Source organism: Lycorma delicatula, chromosome 5 (assembly GCF_047948215.1).
Source record: "Lycorma delicatula isolate Av1 chromosome 5, ASM4794821v1, whole genome shotgun sequence".
Classification (NCBI taxonomy): domain Eukaryota; kingdom Metazoa; phylum Arthropoda; class Insecta; order Hemiptera; family Fulgoridae; genus Lycorma; species Lycorma delicatula.
The window spans coordinates 22,238,376-22,256,029 of NC_134459.1; the positions used below are offsets into that span (position 1 = coordinate 22,238,376).

A 17,654-nucleotide genomic window follows, 5' to 3' on the forward strand; every position below is an offset into this window, starting at 1 on the left:
AAAAATTAAAAAAAGTGAGATTTTTAATTTTTAACTTTTTGTATAGTGGTCATAGAAAATCATGCTTTAGAATGATGATAGTATGTAGTAAAGTATTTAAAACTCCAAAGTTTTAAGTCAATCAGATTTATAAGTGGGGATCAATATTATTTCTAAATAGTTTTTGCCTCATATCTTGAAAACCCATTTAGCCTAGCTTTGGCCTGATTTTCAACTCCATCAGGAAAGCGGGCATCACAGTATTATGCTTTTTTATAATTTAATTTTTTTTTAGTGTTGTTATATTTAATATTAAATTTTTAATTATAATAAACAAGCAATGAACAAAACTGAATGAACATTAAATTGTGAAAATTATATAAGTGAATACAGTATATAGGAGAATACGGTTGGTTCCTTATTTCAAAACAAAAATTAAATCTATTAACAAAGAAACCTTTTTTAAAATAATCTGTTAATTGCTTCTGTTTTTTCACTTCAAATGATGTTTTTATTTTTGAATGTAGTTTATATAGCATTAGTTTTTCGGCCATCAAAGAGACATTTTAATCCAGTAGTCCATTGGCTTATAAGAGTGCTGTTTCATGTGTAATCTTAGGCTGAACAGCTTTCTCTTCTTCTTCATCATTGTCTTCCTCATCATCAGCCCCCCCCCCCTTTGGTTTTGTTAACAATTTCTTCATTGGTTAAGTGCTCAAATATTGATTCATTTGTGTTAGATTTGAACCACTCAGAAATGTTATTTTGTCCCATATCCTCCCTTCCAACTATTGATCTTGCTAAATTCATCAAATCAGATACACAAGATACAGACTGAGTCACTGATTCCATCTGTTCATTAAAACGCTGAAAACTCTCCACATTTGGCATAATTTTCCTCCATGATTTCATGAGAACTGAATCCCAGGCAACAGATATATCATAAATAGCATCTAGAATGGTGTAGTCCTCCCAAAAATCTTCTGAGATCATAACCCCGTGGACCCTTGGTTCATGAGCTGTATAGCAGTAGTAATATTGGGTGAAAACATTATACAAAAATTTAACCATCTTCATACTTTCTTCTGGATAGGTCAATCCATTTGAAGTGACGCAAGGCTAGTTGCTTGGCCAATTCAAAAAAAAAATTGAAACTTACCCGCTTGTTTCCTACAAGCCTCAGGACCTTAAAACTATTTTTTTTTAATTTTTTTATTCAAGCAGTTTACCTGTGGCGGCCATTTTTGTTATGGTTCGCACACCTATTTTTGTGATTGTAAGGGTTTATGGAAAAAATCATAACTAAAAAACTATTGGTCCTGGAAGGATGAAACAAAAAGCAATTTAACATATCTTCTCAAGGTAAAAAATTGATCCAGTGGTTTATTTATCTATCTCTCTTCTTTCTATGAGAAAATTACCAATAAAGTTGAACATGAAAAACTGTGAAATTTCACTTTTGGTCATTTTTTTCAAGAGGCAGGGATGGCATACACAGTTTGAATTAATTTTTTATTTGTAGATATATGTTTGTAGTTTTACCATAAATAATATTAATGGTGAAATACTTACCCCTAAACTTTTATGAATTTTTGAAAACTAATTTTTTTTTTAAAAATTCAAATTTTGGATTTAAATAATTCTGATGGGACATGTGATAAAAATTTAAAATTTGCACAACTTGCACTGGTTTTTTTTTTAGGTGTTCTCTAACTTTTCTTATGGAAAATAAGAAAGTTTCTTTTGTATTGTACTAATAAAAAAGTTATAACCTCTCAAAAATCATGATAAACCTGTTTAAAGTGATGTCATTTTGACTCGCTAAATAAGTGCTCCAAGGGGGTTTCTTGTCTTCTTGACACTTTAATATTTTTATACTTATTACTATAGTTGAAATAGACTTGTTTGAACCATTCAACTGCAGTGTTCATGTTATAACAGGTGCTTGAATCATTTTCAGTCGTGAGGAAAATTCGTGTTGCAACATGCTCATTTATGCTTTTTGCATCATTTAGCTTTGGAGTTAGAGACTGGTCAGTCTGACATTAGTCAGTGACATGTTCACATCTTTACCGAGTGTCTCGAATTTCATCTTGGGTTTGGAAGTGTTATTAAATAAATAAGTTTTACTTAATAATATTATATTTGCACATTTTAAAATCAGTTAATTTTTTTACATTATTTTCAAGCAATTTCACCTAAAAAAAAATGGAAGAACAATGTTCCATAGGAATTTATGTAATTGAAGAGTGTCATAAAACAGTGTATGACACTATGCCAAAAGAGCTCATTAAAATTTGTGAATTTAGTAATGAAAACCAACAGCTTATTTTTTTATTGGTTAATTCAGATGTCACTAGTGTAAATATCATGAAAAAGCGTTTTTGTCAAAATTCAGTTACCTGTATGGACAGTTCTGTTGTGACCTTTAATAACTCATAAAAAAACAGTTAAGGAAAACTTAAGACAAATAACATTAGAGCTTAAGTGATAGATATTAGCCTTGAAAATGATGATGTGCAGGTTCATTTTTTCCACCCAGCTGGACTACATATATCATTTCAAAAGTCTCAACAAACAAAACAAAGTGTGGGTACCGGTCTGCAAAGTCCTGAGAAAGTTGTCATCACTTGAACTAACTATAGTGACTGGTCGTTCTCATACAATTTCAGGAGAATTATCAGAAGAGATATCACAGCAGTGTGGTTGGTTAACCACACTAAATAATAAAAACTTTCATTGCTACAAAACCAGGCTATTTCATTGAAGAATAATTAAAATTTTGCTACAATTTATTTTTTCTTCTTTAGTGTTTACAAAAATAAACCTATATAAAAACTAAAAATGAATTCATGAAAAAAGATGAAGGCTACTCATTGAAATTTCAGTTAGGATAAGTTTTACAAGCATTTTTGAATCAAAATTGTATTAGGTTACTGGTATTGGTTAAGTTATCATTAAATTACTACCTATCATTAATAATGTAAAAAAAAAACTATTTTAAAAATACTAAAAACGTTAACTACAGCAAAATAGGGGCTAAATATAAAAAATGTAAAGTGCAAAGAAGACAAGAAATCCCCTTGGAGCACTTATTTATTTAGTGAGTCAAAATGGTATCGCTTATAACAAGTTTTTCATGATTTTTGAGAGGTTATAACTTTTTTATTAGTGCAATATACAAGAAACATTTTTATTTGCCATAAACATCTACAAAAACACTGCAAGTTGTGCAAATTTGGGATTTTTTATCACCAGCCCCATCAGAGTTATTTAAATCCAAAATTTGAATTTTTAAAATTTTCTAAAATTCATAAAAATTTAGGGGTAAGTATATCACCATTGATATTATTTATGGTAAAAATACTAACATATAAAAAATATTTCAAACTGTATATGCCATCCCTGCCTCTTAAAAAAATTACCGAAAGTGAAATTTCACATTTTTCATGTTCAAATTTATTGGTAATTTTCTCATAGAAAGAAGAGAGATAGGTAAATAAACTACTTGACCAATCTTTTTCCTTGAGAAGATATGATTAAATTGCTTTTTGTTTCATCCTTCCAGGACCAATACTTTTCTAGTTATGATTTTTTTCCATATACCCTTACTTCTTCTTCTTATAATTATCTTTTTTTATTAATTTATTATCTTCTTTTGTTTTGTAGCCATAAAAAAAAGTCCAAGTAAAAATTCACTATACAATAAAACCACGTACAGCAGACACAAGAAGTAGACTAACAGAAAACGACATGTATACATTGTTAAAAAAACGAGACTAAAAATAATATGCACTGAATAACAAGGGTGTATTTTTTTTAAATACATAAAAAAATTAATGGCAGATATAGGAAGTTAAAAAAAAAGGCAACACGTATACAGTTCTAAAACAAACAACACACTGAACTAATGCAATGATCTACTGATGACACACTACTCACTCCTACACTACCAAATAAACTGCGCTATCGATTAAAACCAGTAGATGTTGAGAGTACAATTACCGTTTACTTTATTGCATATTTTTCATGACATTTTTTATATTCATGTTATTTTTTTCATACAGTACTGTAAATTTTTAATTTTTGAAAATTCTCACAGATAATCCACAAAGCGGATAATTTTATTTATTCATTATTTCTCCTCCTCTGTTTTACATAATTACATTATATTTTCATACAAAAAAATTCTTATACCAATTTAATTGTTAATTGTACTTAAAAACTTCTAACATTATTAAAGTTTCTAATATATCTAGTTCGGACAATTTGTTGTTACAGTTTCTTTTAAAGGTGAAGAGAAATTAGATACTCCCAAGAAAAATATCTGTATGGTAGTTACCATCACATTATTATAATTGTATTAAATAAATAAAAAATTAAAAGAACATAACATAAAAGCTCTGTGGTGCCTATGACAAAAGTAAATGACATAATACTCATACTTATTTCTTACAATAAGAATTAACATCCAATCTATGCCACTAAACCTTGATACCATCAGAATTGCATAAAGATAGAAGATTATACAGTTTAGAGTATTTTAACACAAAATAAAATTTTTTTATAACAATTTCCCAACAAGTTTTCAAAATTTTCTTACAACATTTTTAAAACATCGTTTTTTTTTTATCGTCTTCAATCATTTGACTGGTTTGATGCAGCTCTCCAAGATTCCCTATCTAGTTCTCCTAAATTCCCTAACAATTTGTTTTACATATTCCAAACGTGGCCTGCCTACACAATTTTTTCCTTCTACCTGTCCTTCCAATATTAAAGCGACTATTCCAGGATGCCTTAGTATGTGGCCTATAAGTCTGTCTCTTCTTTTAACTATATTTTCCAAATGCTTCTTTCTTCATCTATTTGCCGCAATACCTCTTCATTTGTCACTTTATCCACCCATCTGATTTTTAACATTCTCCTACAGCGCCACATTTCAAAAGATTCTAATCTTTTCTTCTCAGATACTCCAATTGTCCAAGTTTCACTTCCATATAAAGCGACACTCCAAACATATACTTTCAAAAATCTTTTCCTGATATTTAAATTAATTTTTGATGTAAACAAATTATATTTCTTATTGAAGGCTCATTTCGCTTGTGCTATTCGGCATTTTATATCGCTCCTGCTTCGTCCATCTTTAGTAATTCTACTTCCCAAATAACAAAATTCTTCTACCTCCATAATCTTTTCTCCTCCTATTTTCACATTCAGTGGTCCATCTTTGTTATTTCTACTACATTTCATTACTTTTGTTTTGTTCTTGTTTATTTTCATGCGATAGTTCTTGCGTAGGACTTCATCTATGGCATTCATTGTTTCTTCTAAATCCTTTTTACTCTCGGCTAGAATTACTATATCATCAGCAAATCGTAGCATCTTTATCTTTTCACCTTGTACTGTTACTCCGAATCTAAATTGCTCTTTAACATCATTAACTGCTAGTTCCATGTAAAGATTAAAAAGTAACGGAGATAGGGAACATCCTTGTCGAACTCCCTTTCTTATTAAGGCTTCTTTCTTATGTTCTTCAATTATTACTATTGCTGTTTGGTTCCTGTACATGTTAGCAATTATTCTTCTATTTCTGTATTTGAACCGTAATCTGTTTAAAATGCTGAACATTTTATTCCAGTCTACGTTATCGAATGCCTTTTCTAGGTCTATAAACGCCAAGTATGTTGGTTTGTTTTTCTTTAATCTTCCTTCTACTATTAATCTGAGGCCTAAAATTCCTTCCCTTGTCCCTATACGTTTCCTGAAACCAAATTGGTCTTCTCCTAACACTTCCTCCACTCTCCTCTCAATTCTTCTGTATAGAATTCTAGTTAAGATTTTTTATGCATGACTAGTTAAACTAATTGTTCTGTATTCTTCACATTTATCTGCCCCTGCTTTCTTTGGTATCATGACTATAACACTTTTTTTGAAGTCTGACGGAAATTCCCCTTTTTCATAAATATTACACACCAGTTTGTATAATCTATCAATCGCCTCCTCACCTGCACTGCGCAGTAATTCTACAGGTATTCCGTCTATTCCAGGAGCCTTTCTGCCATGTAAATCTTTTAGTGCTCTCTTAAATACAGATCTCAGTATTGTTTCTCCCATTTCATCCTCCTCAACTTCCTCTTCTTCCTCTATAACACCATTTTCTAATTCGTTTCCTCCGTATAACTCTTCAATATATTCCACCCATCTATCGACTTTACCTTTCGTATTATATATTGGTGTACCATCTTTGTTTAACACATTATTAGATTTTGATTTAGGTACCCCAACATTTTCCTTAACTTTCCTGTATGCTCCGTCTATTTTACCAATGTTCATTTCTCTTTCCACTTCTGAACACTTTTCTTTAATCCACTCTTCTTTCGCCTGTTTGCATTTCCTGTTTATAGCATTTCTTAATTACCGATAGTTCCTTTTATTTTCTTCATCACTAGCATTCTTATATTTTCTACATTCATCCATCAGCTGCAATATATCGTCTGAAACCCACGGTTTTCTACCAGTTCTCTTTATTCCGCCTAAGTTTGCTTCTGCTGATTTAAGAATTTCCTTTTTAACATTCTCCCATTCTTCTTCTACATTTTCTACCTTATCTTTTTTACTCAGACCTCTTGCGATGTCCTCCTCAAAAATCTTCTTTACCTCCTCTTCCTCAAGCTTCTCTAAATTCCACCGATTCATCTGACACCTTTTCTTCAGGTTTTTAAACCCCAATCTACATTTCATTATCACCAAATTAAAGATACCTTGCAGTATCGCCTGGCTTTTTCCAAGTGTATATTCTTCTATTATGATTTTTAAATTGGGTGTTGGCTATTACTAAATTATACTTCGTGCAAAACTCTATAAGTCGGTCCCCTCTTTCATTCCTTTTGCCCAGCCCATATTCACCCACTATATTTCCTTCCTTGCCTTTTCCAATGCTTGCATTCCAATCTCCAACTATTATTAAATTTTCATCTCCTTTTACGTGTTTAATTGGTTCATCAATCTCTTCATATACACACTCTACCCCATCATCATCATGGGCGCTTGTAGGCATATAGACGTTAACAATCATTGTCAGTTTAGGTTTTGATTTTATCCTTATTACAATGATTCTGTCGTTATGCGTTTTGAAATACTCTATTCTCTTCCCTATCTTCTTGTTCATTATGAAACCTACTCCTGCCTGCCCATTATTTGAAGCTGAGTTAATTATTCTAAAATCACCTGACCAAAAGTCGCCTTCCTCTTCCCACCGAACCTCACTAATTCCTACTACATCCATATTTATCCTATTCATTTTCCTTTTTAAATTTTCTAGCCTACCAACCTTTTTTAAACTTCTAACATTCCACGCTCCGACTCGTAGAATGTTATTTTTCAATTTTCTGGTGACCCCTTCCTTAGTAGTCCCCACCCAGAGATCCGAACGGGGGACTAGTTTACCTCCGGAATATTTTACCAAGGAAGGCGCCTCCATCATTGCTATATGAAAATGCAGAGAGCCACATTTTTTTGGAAAAAAGCAGCTGTAGTTTTCCATTGCTTTCAGCTGCGCAGTACTCAGAGGACTGAGTGATATTGATATGGCCGTTTAAAATGACAAACTTATGACTATTTTAAATATACTTGATAACTATAATAATGACTTAAAATTCACATTTGAAATGGAAATTAACAGGAAAATAAATTTTTGGACATTGAAATTGAAATAAATGAAAATAATCTTTTTTATATTCCAATATATAAAAGCCATTTATAGGAAACCAACCATAAATCACACCATTATACACAAAGAATCTAATCTTCCAGGATCATAAAAATTTGATTTTTAGAGCGATGCAATGCACGAAAAATAAACCAGATAAACGCAAAATCAAAATAAATACGATGAAACAAATAGCAGTTTCCAATGACTTTGATAATCAAATTGTCAAAAGAATTTTTAAAAAACAAACAACCAAACATCAAAATTGTTTTACAACTTTACTGCAGAATAATAATAAAGAACTTATAACTATTTCGTAAATACAAATTTATGAATAAAATCATAGAAAAAAATTGTTGTGTACAATAAATACAATAAAAAACATACAAACCTAATAACAATATTTTAAAATATTTAAGGGATAATAATAATACTGAAAATTTAAGTGGAATATATAAAAGTAAATGTAATGATTTAAGGTTCGCAGAGCATTATAATGCATATAAGATGAAGAGAGGCATTTGTAATATAGCTGACCATCTCCTACAACATAAACATACTATTACCGATTACGAACACAACTTAGAAATTTTAGAAACATGCAAAAACAATAAAAAAATAAATATCTTAGAAAATTAATACATTTGTAAATGCAAACAAACATAAAATGATCAACCAACAAAAAACTTTTGAAGATGATATTTTGATTAAAGACACAATAAATTATAACTATTCACATAACAACATAACATAATTCACATCCAGCTGATTTTTGTGTTTATTACACAAAAAATTATTTATATTTTCATTTGTTCATTTAATCATAACGTTACCAACTGATAATGCGAGTAGTTTATCTTATTAACTAATCTAGAAAACGTTTGATAATCAGTTTACCACAATAATTGTTAAGCTCCTTGTGTGAGCGAATATGGAATGGAAATTTTGTAACATATGAAAATTGGAAAATTACATGCTGACCAGTAATAAAACCCAGATCTTCCAGATTAAAGGCTTAGATGTTACACTCCACCACAGAGGTCAGCAAATTAAATATTTTAGCTAGTGTTTCTGCTTAACCAAGAGTATTTTTAATTCAACTTTGATGAAAGGTAATGCTATTTATGCCCTTTAAGTTCAGAATGACTTCTTATGAAGTATATATTAAATAATTCACAAATAACTTATTTCAATAACAGGAATGATGTTGGGTTATTATATGACATATAAAAAAAAATCAGAACAGTTTTTTAGTCTGTTTTCAGACTAAAAAAGTTAGTCTTTGAAAGTGATCAATAATACAATTTCAAGTTAAAGAGTTTAGAAGGAGGTTTTCATACGCATACTGCATTGTTCTTTGACAATTTTTTAGATGCGTAATATTTATAAAACGTTTAAAATATTAATTTAATCTAATCCTGAAAAATCAATAAAAATAATTAAAATAAAACACTTAATAAGCTGATTAATCTTGAGATTAATAAAAAAAAACATTATATAAATGAATTAAAAAGTAATTTGGCATTCATTATATCTAATAAATATTTTATTTATTTTTACAGTAATAATATTTTTACGATTTAATTAATACAATTAATTATATATTTAATATAACATTTGTACAATTATTATATTTCTATAATATTACAAAATATAATATTATGAAATATAATATTACAGTCTCTTGGAAACACCTACTCTGTAACCAATATTTAAAAAAAATCTAAGTACTTACTTATTGAAGCCTAATGAAGTATATTCACATTTTGTTTGTTTCTTTTTGTTGCAATACTTTGCATTTTCCTACGTTATATTGAAAAGATAATAATGAAAATTATTTATCAAAGTAAAGTTATTGAATAAATGTATGATATAATAAACTATATTATAATAACCTTATCCTTTTATGACTTAATATCCTATGATATAACTAAATTTCCTCCTTACTATTTATGAATGTTTACAGTTCAGTTTTTTAACTATATTAAGCCAATTCAAATAAATTTTTATGATCAGATAAAGTTAATAATACTCATAAAATCTAATAAAATGCTTGGTATTAAAAAACTTGACTTTTTATTTAGTTTATAGAGTTTTTGATATATTGATATTATGTAGTCGAGAAAAAATTATGTTATTTTTAATTATGAGTTATAAATTATGTTGATTAATTTAATTTTTTTTTAAATTAATAAATAAATATGTTTAAATTCTTCAGTCAAAATGGTTTTGATGAAATCATAATGATCCCAAAACATTATCTTAATTCCAGTCTTCATGGCAAAGTGGTGGGTATCTACCTATCATCTAGAAGGTTCTGATATTGACTGATATTGACTGATATTGTAAAAATGCCAAGCTTTACCAAAGGTAAAGCTTGGCATTTTTACACTCGACATTCATTTATTTTCATCATTAAAGAAAAGTAAAACTGGTAAATGGACTCCAACTTATAGTTATTGTGACAATAAATAAATGAAGGATTTAAAAAATAATAATTGTAATAAATGGCTTATTTTATTACACACAGGAATTTAACAGGTGTTTCCCATGCTCTTTTACTCAGTTGCTTTATAAGCGCTAACAGCCAAACATCCATATTCATAGGACAGCACATGTAGTACATAAAATATAGAACAAAAAAAAAACAACTTGTGATAGGAAATGCAGAATGCTTACATACATTGAACAACAATCCCACAAAATTGTCAACATTTCAAAAAGAGATTACTACAGTGATGTTTTCAAAACTAAACAAAATACAAAAAATCATACAGCAGCAGACAATCAAAATAAATCCTGATTAATATTACAACAGCAAAAGTATATAAAATTAAATTTTTGTGATTACAAAAAAGTAGTTTGAGTTGAGCAACTCAGATGAAAATTCAATCCCAGGTACTAGCATACATAGAAATATTACTCACAACAATGGAATCTACTCTTTCAAATGACTATACAAAACTGGACACATGAAGAAGATATTAACTACCAGAATACAAAATTTGTAAATAACCTTCAAACTGGATCAACTCAGACAGTATCAAACTTATAATATACTAAATTTTACAAAAAGATAGAAAAATGAAGAAATGCGTGTGTAAGATCCGGCAGCTTATTTCTGCAGTTCTGTTTTTTTTTAATGAAACTCGATTTAAATGAATGATTAATGATAATAATAATTTAATACATTACTGTCAGGTTGCCAAGCAAAAATTAGTCGCAATTACATTTAATTAAACATTAATTAATTTATTTTAACGAATTGAACTATATTTCTTTTAAGTGAATTAAAGGTAATTTGAAAGAAAATGATGTGAAGAATGTAAAAAAAAATGGTTGCCAGCTCTTAGTTAGCCACAACCTCGCAAGTTACCAGGTGTAAAAAGCTATATTATTGTTAATTATTTACGCATCGTTCTTTTCAAAAAAATTATATTCTAAATTGAAGTTTATTTTTTTCTATACGCACTAATACATGGTTGCCTGAAAAAAATGGCCTCAAGTAGTTGTTGCCTTTATTTGAACTAATTACTTTCAGTCTGGATGAGTGTGAATGAGAGAGAAGAATGCACTCACAACTTCATTTCGAATAAAGACGTTGACAATCAATTTAGACTTCTCATCTGTTTTGCTGTTTTCATTATTTATTATGTAATTAGTTCAAATAATGGCAACCACTACTTGCGGACTTTTTTTTTACAGGCAACCATGTGTTAGCGTGTACAGAAAAAATTAAACTTCAAATTAGTATATAATTTTTTTGAAAAACATGTTGAGTATACATAATTAACAATAACATATCTGTTTACACCTCACAAGCTGAGATTGCTGCTAACTGAGAGCTGGCAACCATTTTTTTACATTCTTTATATCACTTTCTTTCAAATGACGTTTAATTCACTTAAAAAAAATATAGTTTAAATTCGCTAAAATAAATTGATTACAATATATTTAATTAAAGGTAATTGCGGCTAATTTTTGCTAGGCAATCCGGCAGTAATGTATTAAATTACCATTAATCATTCACTTAAATCAAGTTTCATTTAAAAAAACAGTTACCTGCAGAAATCAGCTCCCAAATCTTAAACTATTATTTCATAACTAAAAGAAAGATATGTACTATTCTCCATTTACTGTAATACTTAGTTACAGATGTAACTCACCAAGTACAGCCTTAAGACATACATGGAGTATCGTATATCTTGGTTTCTGACATGTGTGTGAAGTCAGAATTGAGTCAACTATTTTACAGTATTAATATGAATTGAAGTGTAAAGAGTCTTGTGTCTGTCTTTCTATCAAGTGATGTGTTACTAAAGTAGTAATAACCTTGCAGCAATTTTTATATATCAGTGTTTATCACTAATAAATAAATAATTTAGAAAGATAGACTGAAAGAAAGTGTTTGCTAGTAACTAGATATTATTAATGAAATTATGAATTTTATCATGATTATTCAAAAGAAACTTAACTGAAATGAAAATATACATTTTAAACTAAATATCAAAATATTAATAAATACTTTCTTTTTTCATTAAATAATCAGTGACATAGTAAGTGATTTCATAACAAGTATTCTATAAATGCGATTACACATATTTTAAAAAAATGATACAATATTAAGGTTTTACAGAATATTGAATAAATAAATATATTAAAAAAATTGCAATAATCGATGTTTTTACACCCATATTGCTCTATCTTGGCTGTCTTTCTGTTGAGGGTTCAATATCTCCTGTTACTTACCGTGACTGGGGGGCAGGCCTATAGAACTATTTCATGTGAGGCAGTTCTACTAATTGTGGATGTTAAACTAATTAAACCAATCCTTGTATCAGAATATCAGTTATGTTACACTGCGAAGAAGTCAAGTGAACTGACTGCATAGTGTATTTGGGAAATAGAGAAGGAAGGTTTTGGTATTTAGTAGGACAGGTGGGTTGAAATGGCAGATAGGTGGTATATGCACGGTCTCTTTCCAAACATGAGTGTTGGGAGTTGCCTTGTAGATCTCCCTGAACTTGGCATGTAACTAAGTTCTTTTCAGGGTGGGGTGCATTTCGGGACCGGCTGACTCGATTTGGCTTGACTGACTCGGGTCAGTGTCTTCAGTGCTTAGTGCCAGATGATGCATATAATGTTGTATATCTGCTCAAAATATGAGTATAGGCATACAGAAGTGGTCAGGGAGCTTGAAGGTATTGGTTCGAGTCTGGATCTGCAAGCCAACTGGAAAGTTAGAGATGAGTGGTGCATTTTTAAACATTTTTAAGGTTTTTGGCACTCAAAAGGATTGCAGAGAGTATTTAGTGTAGAATAGTAGTCTGGGTGGCTAGGGACTAGGGATTCGCTTGGTGCTTTTTCACCAGAATAGGCGCGTTTGACAATTGTGCCTGATTGTTTTTTGTTATGTTCGTGAGTTGATTTATAGATAATTTTGGTTGCTTTAGTATGATAGGTCAAAATTGCAATGTTGCAAACAATTTTTGAGAGTATGAGATTAATATTTTGTTATAGATCAATTTCTAAAGTTTTATTGGCTGTCAGTTTTTTTAATGCGGTTTAGATGAATTTGAAAAATATGTTATGTTAGTTGAAGGTTTCAACACTAATGGAAATGTCTTTCGAGGCATTTGCATCAGTTCCATCATGATAGAAGCCGTACTGATGAATGAAATATGTTCAGGTATTGAGGGTGTTGAAGATGACCCTCTGGTAAAGCTCATCAGGGCTAGGAACAGAGGGGTTGATGTGGCAACTGGGATTTTCACAAGGCTGGTGTCTTTAACTATGGGGTCAGGATATACAAACAGTAATGCAACCAACACGTATAGAAATTTTTTCTTTTTCAAATAAAATTATATTCTTAATTAGTCAGTATTCTGTTTAAAATGATCTTTTAACAGGAACTGTTAGTGGCAGTCCGGTATGCAAGTAGCCATAGCAGGAATCTTTAGAGTGACACACTATTAGTAATAAGATTAACATAGTTTGTCCAGAGTAAGTATTGAAAAATCTATAAAAATAGATTAAAAAGAAAGTATTTTTCATATATTAAAAAAAAACAAAAAACATGATTTTACAATTATGTGAAAAAATCAAGAAACCAAGTAAAATGTAATACTTTAATTTTTAATATATATAAGAATAAACATTTTATTTGTTTAGAAATAGGATTCTTAAATTATCAGAAAAATTTCTTTCTTTTTTAATTTTTTACCAGGCTACTCTAGGAGGAAGATATTGTCTTCATATAGTATGTTTTAGCAGTTTAACCTTTCTCTTTTGTAATTTTTTTTTTAATAATTTTCTAACAGGATAGTGGAAAATTTCAAATTATGAAAATTAAACCTAGTATAATTTTTAATAATTTTCTTAAATACTTTTTTGAACATCAAATGAGGATATGAGGATTTCTTTTCTCAGTCTTGCAGGGTCAGTTTTTTTTTCTTATTCACTTCTAGAGATGTATTATAGTAAAATATTTCAGGGAACAAAAATTTAAAAAAATAAAAATAAATAAATAAATAAACCATCTACAGCAATTTGTTAGAAAAAGTTTTTGGGGTTTTGTCTAAGGTTTTGTTTTAGGTAAGATTTAGTATCAATAATTACTAATTACATATACAATAGTGTGCAAATTAATCCGAACAAAGGGGATTTTTTGTTTATTTCTATGTTACAGATACACTGCTTGACCACACCCATTCTTTAAATTGTTTGTTTAGTGTGAGGCTATTTAACAATTTTCATGTTGTAGTGTTTTGTGAAAGTTTATTTCATTTTTTATTACAAAATCATATTTTTTTTTTTTTTTTTTGTTCTGTGCATCTTGAATATATAACATTGGACACAACTCCAAGAAAGTATTCAAAAATTGTGTCTCTTTCTGAACATACCACTATGACATTGCAACAAATAGCTTCCAAGTGTGATGTTGGACTAGGGACAGTGAATGCTATTTTAAAACAATTTAAAGAAACTGGTTCCTTTTCACCTTAAAGGAAAGACAAATGTGATTGTAAAAGAAAAACTGCTCCATCACAGGATTGGTTGTTTGTGAGAAAAAGTAAATTTGATCCAAAATTATCTGTTGTGGACTTAAATCAAGAATTAGCAACCAGTTGAATAGATTTACAAGTGATAACTGCTAGACGCCAACTTCTTGTAGTTAGATGGAAATATCATCAGCCAGCTAAAAAGCAACTTTTAAAACCAGCAATGTGCAAAAAGAGACTCTTGTGTACCAAAGCACCTGCTAACTGGACCAAAGAAGACTGGAAAAATGTTGTTTTTTGACTAATCACATTTTTATATTCAGGGGCAAAGGGTTCCATACATTAGAAAAGCATCAGATGAAAATAAATTACTGGCTCATATCCAACAACCAGTTAAACATCTCCAGAAAAAGGTTTTTGGGGTTGTTTCACATTTGAAGTTCATGTTCATTATTTTCAGTAGATGGTATGTTAAAAAGTGATGGTTATAACAAGATTTTGAAGGAAAGAGTTGTGACACGACTTCATAACAAAGTCTCACAAGGCAACATAGTGTTCCAATAAGATTGGCACCTTGCTAAAAGTGGGAAAATTTATTGAAAGAGTGTGCCTGTGGCCACGCAACTCTTTAGACTTAAACCCAATTGAAAATTTTTGGGCAATAGTCAAAAAACAACCCTCAAAATAAATTGTACAACAAAAATTGACTGCATTAAAGCAATAATATTAGTGTGGTTTCGTGATGAAGAAAACAAAAAAATGTTTAGTGTTGGAGAGATGTCAAAACATGTACATGAAGTGATTGAGAATAAAGGAGGACAAATTACTAGATACTCATAAATTGTACTGTAATATGTAATTGTACAAATTATATTGTAATATGATTTTTTTCTAGATAAAGTTACTTTTTATTAAATAATATCTGTATTCAGATTAATTTGCATGCTGTTGTATATGTGGAAATGTACATTTTACAGTTTTCATAGAACATTTATTTATTGCATATTGTACCTGTGTAATTTGATTAGTAACTGAAAATCTTCTTGTTAGTATGATACCGATATTGCCTGATAAGATATGAATAACACAAAAACTTATTTTACAGTAACATTATTCTTGTTACAGACAACGGGTAATAATTGTAACAATAATTATAAAATCTGTTGTGATTATTTTTGTTGTATTATATTAATTTACATATTTTTGTATTACAATTAATAAAAAAGAATTTACTTACTTATTGACACAGTTGATTCTCTATTACAGCTGATAACCTTGTTTATAAAACTGAGCAGAAGGAAAAGTGTATGTAGACTAAAAAAACCGACTGTGCTTGTATAACAGTCAAATAGTTAATAATTAATAACAGCAATTATTTTATAATAAATAGTACTATGGTAAATAATTGTTTTATTATCTGACTGATATATGGATATACTTTATTGATACATTATTGGTTGAAAATTAATCAAAGAAGTGTTAATATTCTTATTATATATATTTTTGCACCAATTACAGTGCTCGTTAAAGTGATATGCTAGTAATATAAAGTAATACATTTCATGATTTATGGAAAAACATTTTAAGCTATTATAACTGTGCAAAATATTTTCTTTTTAATAACTGTTGTAATTATGGGTAATTATAGTGTATATTGTTGTCACTTGACTTTGAATAATATTAACATTCATTTTCTTAGTCTGCTGAATGCCAGTATCTTACTTTAAATCTTTGCAATAACAATCACATTTACTCATGTAAATTTATGTAAACTAACTTGAAGATGAAATAAAGAAAAGGAGTAGAACTAAGTGCAAGTACTTTTACTTGTTTGTAACTAAAAAAACATACAAAATCAATCATGTATTGTGTTCGATATAAAAATATTTAATTTTGGATTAAATTTATAAATTCCTGAGATCTGCATAGTAATAAATATAAGCTAATTTGTTGTTTTTGTGTCTGTAAAATGAAGTTAGGTTTTCAAACTAATGAATATTTTAACAAAACAATGTAAATTCATGATAGTATTGTATTGAAGATCAGGTTGAACAATTTTTTATTTTTTTACGGGCCCTGGATGAGTGGTTTTGTAATAATCAGTGATGGCTATACAGTGCATCTTGTCATTCAGTTGAGATATGACAGATTAAACAGCAAGTTGTTTGGATTGCCAAGAATGAACTTTATTATTGTGTAACATGAATATCATACCTTAATGTAAAATCATCAACTTAAGGAAAATAGTAGCTTTTTTGATGATAGACCATAATGATTTACTTATGAATTAGTTAAAATTATATTGCTAGAGGTGAGGAGTACAAAGAAATTGTGAAGGTCTGTGATAAAGAATTAGGAAATAATAAAACCATGTTCTGGATAAAATCCTCATTTTACTTACTGAAAAATTGTCGTCAGGTAATAATATTAGATGCAATTTTGCTGTGGACATGCTCTTGAGCGAAATAATGACAACAATTTTTAAACAGTTTTGTTCATTGATGTGGTTATGTTTCATGACTCTGTCAATGTTCAGTTTCAAAAGTTCTAAGTGAAATTTATATACAAGATTTTTATAGATGCAGTAGAAAATGGAATATATAATATATATTTATATCAAACAGTTATTTATTTTTTCAATTTCTAAATTGAAGTAGTTAAGAAATTGAAAAAAAAAGTTAATTTCTTAGATATATCTGTAACTTAAGGAAAGTAATAAAATAAAAAAGTGAATTTGAAAAAATATGAAATAATGAATAACAATTTAGATTGGCAATGACAGCAAAATAAATATTTTTAATAATTTTATAAATATAAAATAAACTGTAATAAAAAATGGCGGCAAAGGGTTGTATAACATTCTAGCTTAACTCTTGACAAATCTTTATCTCAAATACATCTTTGGTTTTTTATTACTTAAAATCAATCGAATTAATTATGAAAAATATAGAAATCAATTTTAGAAA

The 17,654-nt window shown here is 29.0% G+C and overlaps 1 protein-coding gene and 1 long non-coding RNA gene across 5 annotated transcripts in view; one reads left to right on the forward strand and one right to left on the reverse strand.

The window, feature by feature from the left end:
* Positions 1 to 17,654, forward strand: part of LOC142324793 (short/branched chain specific acyl-CoA dehydrogenase, mitochondrial) — a 90,053-nt gene that overhangs the window by 53,403 nt on the left and 18,996 nt on the right. The gene's annotated exons all lie outside the window — the stretch shown is intronic.
* LOC142324798 (uncharacterized) lies at positions 7,961 to 16,231 on the reverse strand. Its single transcript, XR_012756393.1, has 3 exons — positions 15,926 to 16,231; positions 9,423 to 9,490; positions 7,961 to 8,230 (listed from the first exon to the last, which is right to left on the reverse strand). It is a non-coding gene; the product is annotated as an uncharacterized LOC142324798 (long non-coding RNA).